Source organism: Manihot esculenta, chromosome 10 (assembly GCF_001659605.2).
Source record: "Manihot esculenta cultivar AM560-2 chromosome 10, M.esculenta_v8, whole genome shotgun sequence".
Classification (NCBI taxonomy): Eukaryota; Viridiplantae; Streptophyta; class Magnoliopsida; order Malpighiales; family Euphorbiaceae; genus Manihot; species Manihot esculenta.
The window spans coordinates 825,689-834,979 of record NC_035170.2 but is presented as its reverse complement, the minus strand read 5'-3'; the positions used below and the strand labels follow the sequence as shown (position 1 = coordinate 834,979).

Sequence of the window (9,291 nt, the reverse complement as noted above, 5' to 3'; positions counted from 1 at the left end):
TGCTCAAAAACTCAACATTAACCCATAAACTCAAAAATAACCTAAACATGCATTTCTACCCCACAAATCTCATAAAACTTGTTTAAAACATACTAGAATGGTAGGATCGAAGCTTACCTCTTGAAGATCGAGAGGGAAGACGATCCAACTCGGAGATGGGGGAGATCTCGCTCCTTGGGTCTCCAAGTTCCACAACTTGCTCAAAGTTCACAAATCTTCAAAAACCAAGCAAACACTTGTTAAAACTTGAAAGATTGGAGGAAAAACATCAAAAATCAACCATGGGAGAGCATGGACTCACCGTTGGCCGAAAATGGGAAGAAAACTCGCCCGTTTCGGCCATGGAGTCCTTATATAGGGTTGGCCAGACCACCCTTCGGCAGCCTAAGGTGCCTTCAAAACTCATTCAAGTTCGGCGGCCGAACTTGAGGTTCGGCGGCAGAACCTGGAAATGCCTCCATGGTCTTTTTCATTCAAAACTCAATTCATTTCTTACTTAAAACCATCAAATACATTAAAACATTTTATAAAAACATGATTTTACCCTTCTAGAGGTTTCCGACATTCGAGATTCCACCGGACGGTAGGAATTTCGATACCGGAGTCTAGCCGGATATTACAATGGGCTAGTTCTGTATTGCTTCTACCTTCTTCTCATCAACATATATTCCTTCTGCATTAACAACAAATCCAAGAAACAGAACACACTCCGTCATATAGATGTATTTTTTTAAATTAATAACCAGCTCACTTTCTTGCAAGACTGTCATGACTTGATGGAGGTGCTGTAAATGTTCTTCTTCGCTGCGACTGAAAATCAAGATGTCATCAAAATAAACAACTACGAATTTGAAGAAAGAATGCAAAACCTGGTTCATAAGTCGCATGAACATGCTAGGTGCATTCGTCAAACCAAACGGTATAACTAGTCACTCGTACAAGCCTTCCTTACTTTTGAAGGTTGTCTTTCATTCATCTCTCTCTTTAATCTGAATTTGGTGATAGCCACTTTTAAGGTCAATCTTAGAAAAGACTTTAGAACCCTGATAACTGATTCAACATGTTATCCAACCGAGAAATAGAAAATCAATATTAAACCGTAATTTTATTGAGGGCTCTGCTATCCATGCACATTCTCCAAGTTCCATTTTTCTTTAGAACCAATAAGGCAAGGACTCCACAAGGGCTAATGCTCTCCCGAATATGCCTCTTCTTCAATAACTCTTCAACCTATTCTTGGAGGATTTCACTCTCTTTTGGACTCATCTTGTAATAAAGCAGATTCGGTAATTTTGATCCAGGAATGAGATTAATCCGATTTTGAATATCCTGCAAAGGTGGAATTTTGAGGGTTCCTCTACTACCCTAGAAAACTCCTTCAACAGCTCTTTGATGGGTGATGGTAAAGATGATGCATTCTCCACTGCGCCTTTTGTTCCACCAATAAAGCCAGTGTGCCTTCAGATTTCTCAACTGCACCTGATACTCTTTGCACTCCCGTAGAAACAGCACCATCAGTTTTCCCTTCCACTTTAGAATGTTTCGCAAAACTAGAAGGCAAAATGGTAATCTTCTTTCAATTCTATATAAATATGTATGAATTCTCCTTCCCTTTATGCAATGCATCAACATCAAACTGCCAAGGTCGACCTAACAAAATTCCACAGCAATCCATACCCACAACATCTCAATTAACAGATTTAGTGTAGTATTTACCGATCGAAATAGACCCGCTGCAAATTCTGTTGACTTCAATTATCGGACCTTCTTTAATCTACCCAACTTTGTATGGCGAAGGGTGAGGCTGTGTAGACAACTGTAGCTTCTCCACCAATTGCTTAGCTATCAGATTCTCACAACTGCAATTATCGATAATTAGTCTGCAAATCGCTTCTCCCACTCGACACTTCGCCTAGAAATCTTCCTCATTTGTGTCTCATCCTCCTGTTTCATCAAGTATATAATTTTCTTCATCATATAGGTGACCTCTCCATCTTCAGAACCAGCAATAGATTCATCGTCGCCATCCACTTTCTCCTCAGATTCAACCACCTACTCAACCACATTAACCTGTCGATGATCATTATTAACTCCTCTATGTTCTGGACAATTATTCGATCAATGATCAGGTTGCCTGTAGCGATAATATATGTCTCCCGTTGGTTTCTGATAAGGATTGATTTTGCCTCTTTTGTCTGTTGTAGTGATGACTGTTTTTCCCTTATTGTCTCTCCTTTCTTTCACAGTATTTCGAGGATTGCCAGAATTTACAATTTTAGAAGGTTGTCCGCTATAATTATCTCTATACTGCTGAGTTTCTGTTAAACCAGAATTTCTATAATTAAAATTTCAATTAGACTGATGTCGAGGCTACCAATCAACACGCTCTTCTGCTCTTTTTGCCATCTCAATGGCATATACCAAAATAAAAATCGCAGCTACTCTCATCATACAACGAATTTCGTGATTCAGGCCCATCTGATAATGAGCAACTTGCTGGGCTTCGTTCTCATAGTTTTCACACCTTGCTTGCAACCTCAAAAATTTCTCTGTATATTCATCCACCTTTCGACTCCCTTGAATACAGTCATAATACCGGTTATATAAAACTTGAGTGTGATCACTAGGCAAGAATCTGTTCAATTATCTGCCTCATCAACAGCCAGTTTTGTATAGGTTCCAGTCTCCTGCGATAACGTTCGTTTTGAACAGAATTTCACCATGTTGCTGCACCACCCTTTAATTTATAAGCCATAATCGGAACCTTTCGATCCTCTTCCACGTTCATAACTTCAAAGAACCGATCAACCTTCGCTAACCAATCAAGAACAGATTCTACATATAATGACCTAGAAAAGTTTTGAAGGTCTATCTTTATCTTGTAATTTTCGTGATAATCCTATTGGGGATTTGCGGCAACAGGATTTACGACCACAAAATTTGAAACTGGCTGTGGGCGTTCGACTGCAGCGGGTTGGTTGTTACCCTATTGTATGTTTAGCTGTCCGATCATCTCCCTCAATTCTGTTAAAAATGCCGCAATTGCAGCGAGTTGTGCTTCTTGATTAAAGAAAACCATTTTATTGAATTCCCACGTAGAAGCTTAAGGTTGTTGAGAAATTTTGCATGGATCTCAATCTCAATGGTGGGGATTTTGGGGTTCCTTGTGTTAGTGTTATTGGGGATGGCTTTTGCTACCCTTGCACTATGGAATTGGTTGTGAAGAAGAAGATTAAAAAATTATATAATGCACTGTTTGAAGTTTTTTATCAAAGTGAAAATCTTCTCCTTCAAGTTGATGGTGGTGGTTGGAGCTTCAGAATGAAAAGAATCTTACAAGTATTTCTGGTTCTCCTATTTTCATACTGCGCCGAAAAGTAATTTATTTATTTATAAAATTAATTTAATAAACAGAATATTTTACATTTATTAGCTCTAAAAATATATAATTTATATGAATTTAAACATATTTTTTTAGAAAATAAAAAAATGATAATTACGTGTGAATTATTCAAGAATTTGAATTTTTTTAATAGGTACTTTCATGGTGGCATAAATGGAAGGCTCATGATGGTGAAAATAGCAGTATTTTCAGTGTACAACAATCTCATCCTTTCCAAATTAAAAAAGAGCTTCATGTTTTCTTGGCAGATTTCAAGGGAAAATCCCCTGATTTTCTTGTTATTGGATCTTACACTTCTTTGTCATTCAAAGTTTTCAAAGGCCATAGGCTTCTTGCTGAAGTACCATTCTCTTTATTTAATACATTTTTTTTCCATTGTATTTTGCTAAAAAAATGTTATTTTGAGTTTAATATATTAGAAATTTTGAGGTAATATTTATCTAATTATGTGAAAATTAATGCAGATAAAACATAATTTCACATTGGAAAGCTTCTACAAGGGGAAGGAAAAATACAATGTTACAATATATCCAGAGGTAGATTATGCATTTATTGTTGCATTGCTAGTAATTCTTGATGAGAATGACACTCCCTAGCTTTTTCTTCATCTTTTTTTTCTCTTTTTTTTTTAAAAAAAAAATTATCTTGAACATTTACAAAATATTTGTTTAAGAAATTAATTTTTGTAGGTTGTAAATAATTATGAGGAATAATATAATTATTGTAAATTACAACCAGTGCAAGGAGTTATTTCTTGGATAGTCTTATTATATTTGGACCAATTTGTGAATTAGGGTAATTTTTACCTCAAATAATCTTGAAATATCACATTATTAAAAATCATGGTGGATTATACATAAAATCATAGTAAATTTCACTTAATAATTATGATGCTTTAATTTCCTATTAATTAATATATATACATTCAGCTCATATAAAAAAAAATTTCTTCTATCTTATAATTGAAAAGTGTGAAAGAATAAAATAGATAAAAATTAGAGTAGGAATAGAGTATTTTTTTTCAAATGAAAATCATTATAATCTTAAATTATGTAGCAATTGGATAAGGGTAAGGCTTGACAAATTCAAAATTGATGATTATCTACATCCTCCCATTAATCTCTTCCACTAATTAAGTTCTTAATTAAACTTCAACCTTAGTTAGAGTGCTAACCTCATCTAATTGGATAACAAACTAAAGATAGAAAGTTGTGAATATATAATCTCAGTAATTAATAGCATAAACAACTCAACCTAAGTTTAAATTGATATACTACTATAATTAGTATTCTTATTTTGTGTTTATCCAACTAATGTTTGCTGTGAGATTAGATCCATTTTTTATTTTATTTTATTTTTCATTTCATTCATCATTAAGAAAATATTAGTTTTTTTTTAAACTTTACTCTTTTTTTTTTAATTATTCCCAATACATTTAACTATTAGTCAATAACTAATATCTATTTCTTAAAAAAAAAATAAAAGAAATGCTAAAGAGTACTTTAGTCAATTAGTAATATTTTGAAAGAATTACTATACACTCCTTTAATTTTTTTAAAAATTTAATAATTAATTTTTATTTTAATATCATTAATTTAAAATATTTTTATATTTTATAAAATCAGATATCATGATGCGGTCAAAAAATCATAACTATAAATGTAAAGTTAATAATAGTATATTTTAACAAAATAATTATTTTTTATAATGAAATATGTTGAAATATCTTTAAAAAATGAAAGAAATGACTAAAATATCTAATAGATTTTTTTATTTCACAATAACTCAAATAATAATAATATAAATCCAAAAATTTATATAGAAAAAGTTCAAACAGGAAGCTGAAATCATGAACATGACTCCTCCAAACACATACAAGAAAAAAAGGATTCTATGAAAAGACAGCCTAGGAAAAAAGGGAAGCCTTGATGAGCATCCCAAATCAAGGTCCTTTTTTTTTTTTTTTTTTTTCCTGCACATCTACATAAGGTCTCCATCTCCTTTTGCTGGTTTTCCAATTTCCATTATACTGATATTAAAGCTATCCACTTATATTTGGTCAACTTCTTATCATAATTTTGAATAAAACACATATTGATAGAGAGAGATTATATGCACTATCAATAAGGATATTTATAATTGATGTTGATATATATATTTTATGGCACATAAAATTATATGTTAGAATAATTTTTCTTTATTAAAATTTATTTAATACATTTCATTAATATACAACATAAATATAGGCTTTTTTTTTTTGAGAATGAGCCTCAGTCGAACTCATCAATCTAAAAAATTTAATCATTAAATAAATAATTTTTTTTAAAAAAAAGGAAGAGTTCTCATCGTCTTTTTTTTAAAATAATAATTATAATAATAAATATTGAGTTTGGATTTGGAAGTTTTATGGTGATGAAATCATGCGTGCCATATCAAAAATTTCAAGCTTGAAAATATTTCTATGTCAGAAAAATATGGCTGTTTGTGGTGAATTAAGGCGAAATAATTCGCACATTATTAAGCTAAGTTCATTGAATTATACGTCTCTATCCACTAAATTTATATATTTTAAATTTTTATTATATATCCCCTAAATTTATATTTTTTAATTCTCACTATTTTTATTATTTTAATGGACAGTTGAGTTTTTTCTTTTTGAAATAACAAAGCCATCGAATAATTCAAATTCAACTTGTGTTTGTTCATTTGATAATTATATCAATTCTTCATTTATCGCATTGTTTCTAAGTAGCTCATTTTTTTTCCGTAATAATTTCAACAATGAATCTGCTGATAAATACACTAGCCAGATCTATAAAGTTCTTGATACTCTCTGACTCCAAGCTGTTAAAATATGCTCGGGATGGTCCTGTTCAGGTAGTTGGGAAGACCTTACACATCAAAGCATCCGAATGAGTCTGCAACTTCATAAACGTTTTATAGTTCAAGACGTGCTCTCGGGGGTTTCCCATCCCATCATAGACGACCATAGTTGGCATCATGAACTTCTTTGTTATGGTTTTCTATTGTACTCGTTTTACAAACGGCGAAGAGATTGACAATAGGAGACTATTGTTGTCTCGTACTCCCAATTCTGTCAATAATTGCTCTTTCAATCTTTTTAGCTTTTGGTCTTGGTCTACATCTGCGTCTTCCCTTTTGGCCTTTTCTTTGAGCAGTAGTTTCTTTCTAACTCTTCACTCTCCGACCTTTTTGTTGGTTCGAAAGAATAGCTCTCAGCCCCATCATTCTCGATGAGTTCTCTCACTATCCTTCCTCTAGCTCTAGTTGTCGGCTCATTTCTCCAACTGATTTCTTCGTCTCCATCGTCTGTCCTCCTATTGCTCTGTTGGGGGATTTGATAGTTTAATATGGATTGGAACTCATTGATATTGAGCCCCTATACTACAGGTGGCCTACTCGATGGAGTACTGAGCCCTCTCTGCTGTAACATCTGGCCTAATCAGTAGGCAGTATTCTATAACTAAAGAGTTATGCTTTGCAGTTCTTAGTCAGATAGGATAGTTCGAGGTACGGTCCCGGCTGAGCTTGGTGAAGGATTAAATAATATTGGTGGCTAATTTACAGGGGCGATTGGATTGGAGAATGAGAACTATGGATCTTCCTAGATTGAGCTCAAGTCGTTTAGAATGTTTCCGGTATGGTTTTCACCATAATTGGCCACTTGGATCTCATCGGGTAAAATGAGGATGAAAATTCTAGTGATGAAAATATCTCCTTCATCCCCACAGACGACGCTAATTGATGGTTGAAATCCAGTATGAGGTTAGACTCAAAATATATTTTGGTAAGATTTGTTTGTCTTTCCTCGTTGTTTCCTTTTATTTCTTTTTCTTTTTGTTCTCTAGTAATATGTAACTGTTGTTTTACGCTTATACTCTTCTGTCATAATCACATTAATTGCACGTAGGTGTACTGTATATTTTTCTTCCGTCAAGCGGTCATTTAATTTTATTAGTCGATACTTGAACACTATCCAAATATTATAAAATTAGTTGTTTTACAAAGCTAACAAATATCCAAAATCAGATTTGCGTTCAACTCGACTCATCAAAATAAATACTAAATATATATAAAAAGTAGCTCTCTGTATTAATTCTAATAAAATTAAAATCCAATCTTTTAGGTGCGAAAGTTTGGATATCAAAAATCCGACCCTCATCGAACATTTTTATGTAAAATGCTAACGAGCAAGGACAGTCATTTAGATAAGACATACAATAATTATTGATTAAATAAAGAGAAAAATAATATAATAAAACATGCTACTACAAAGATTTTTTTTTATTTTAATTGACCATATGATTTTATGGGACCCAGAAGGAGCTGACATCACACTTGTGGACGCCCACAGAAAGTCCCAGGATGTTCACACCTAACGTGCCAAAAGTGGACCCTACTTGTGTTTCAAAAGTATTAGCTGTATCAGATCACAATCAGCACTCCTATTAATTATCATATACCGCCAACAAGGTATGCCCTATTTTTTGGGTTTTGCCGTATTTCATCATCCATTGTAACCTATAACACAAATTCTTTATCAGGCCAAACTTTTTTTTTTTTAAAAAAAACAAAAAAGTTAAAAAGTTAGTTCCGCCTCATCATCTCAACTTTGTTAAGGTAAAGAGACCAATTTGACCTTCTACAATACATTAATTACTAAAAAGATTAAATTCCATATTTTAAATCTTAATTGTATTTAAATTATCATTAAAAAATTATATTAAATTTTTACGTTTTAGAATTCTCTTTTTCTCGTTACTCAAATTTCAAAGTGTGAACTAAACCTAATGAACTTTCTAAACTATAATTATTAAACAACAGAACAAGAATTCAAACCATATACAAATACGTTCACGCATTGAAATGTTGGCTAAATTTTTATGTAAAAGTTTACATTCGAATGATTCATTTGACTAAATTTTTATAATAGTCGATTGATCTTCAATGGTATATATATATATATATATATATATATATAAATATATATATAATTATTTAATATATAATTTATACAATTTCTCCAATTTAAAAAAAAATTATATAATTTCTATTCAATACAACACACGATATTTTATATGTATTTAGTGTTCATTGAAATATATATATATATAAATTTTACTATTATTCATAATAAATATAATAATATTTGTATAATTTCTTGAAATATATTTTATTATTTTTTAATAGATTAATAAAGGTATCATTATTAAAATTAGAAGAATTAAGTGGTTAAAACTAAATTTTGTAATATATAAATTATTTGATGTTCAACATTCATTCGAAATCAATTCAGAATTATGCCGAGCAATTAAAATTTAGTCGAAGACGCACAAAAAAAAATCTGCACCATCTAGAAGGAGGTAATTCATCTCCCCTAGGTGGTTAAAATTAAATTAAATTTATTTAATTATTTTTTTTCATTGCAAAACCTTAAAGCATGTAATTAGGATCAAGTAATTCCTTTAACCCCTACATTATTCTTGATAGTAAAGAATTATGATTATTTAATAAATAAAAAATATTTATCATATTAATTATTATTATTTTTCTTAATTAATTATTAATTACTCTAATCCATCCAGTCTAATTACTCCCCTTCTTCCAAGGCGGAGAGTCAAAACAAAAGAGCTCCCCGTGAAGCAGGAAATACCAACAATTCTTTTGATTGGGATGAGGACAAAACAAATCAATTATTTTAGGACTCGCTGGATTCGTGCTGCATTTCTTCCTCCCCATGCCAGCCCACCCAAATTCTATTAAAATTCAAATGCCAAAATTCATACGCATGCTTAGTCACATATTAGGATAAAATCCCACCAACTGCAAATATTTTAATTACTTTTAAACCAGAAAAATCTCAAATA

General features: G+C 31.7%; 1 pseudogene; it reads left to right on the top strand.

The window, feature by feature from the left end:
- Positions 1 to 1,392: 1,392 nt before the first annotated feature.
- LOC110624948 lies at positions 1,393 to 3,999 on the top strand (annotated as a pseudogene).
- Positions 4,000 to 9,291: the final 5,292 nt, after the last annotated feature.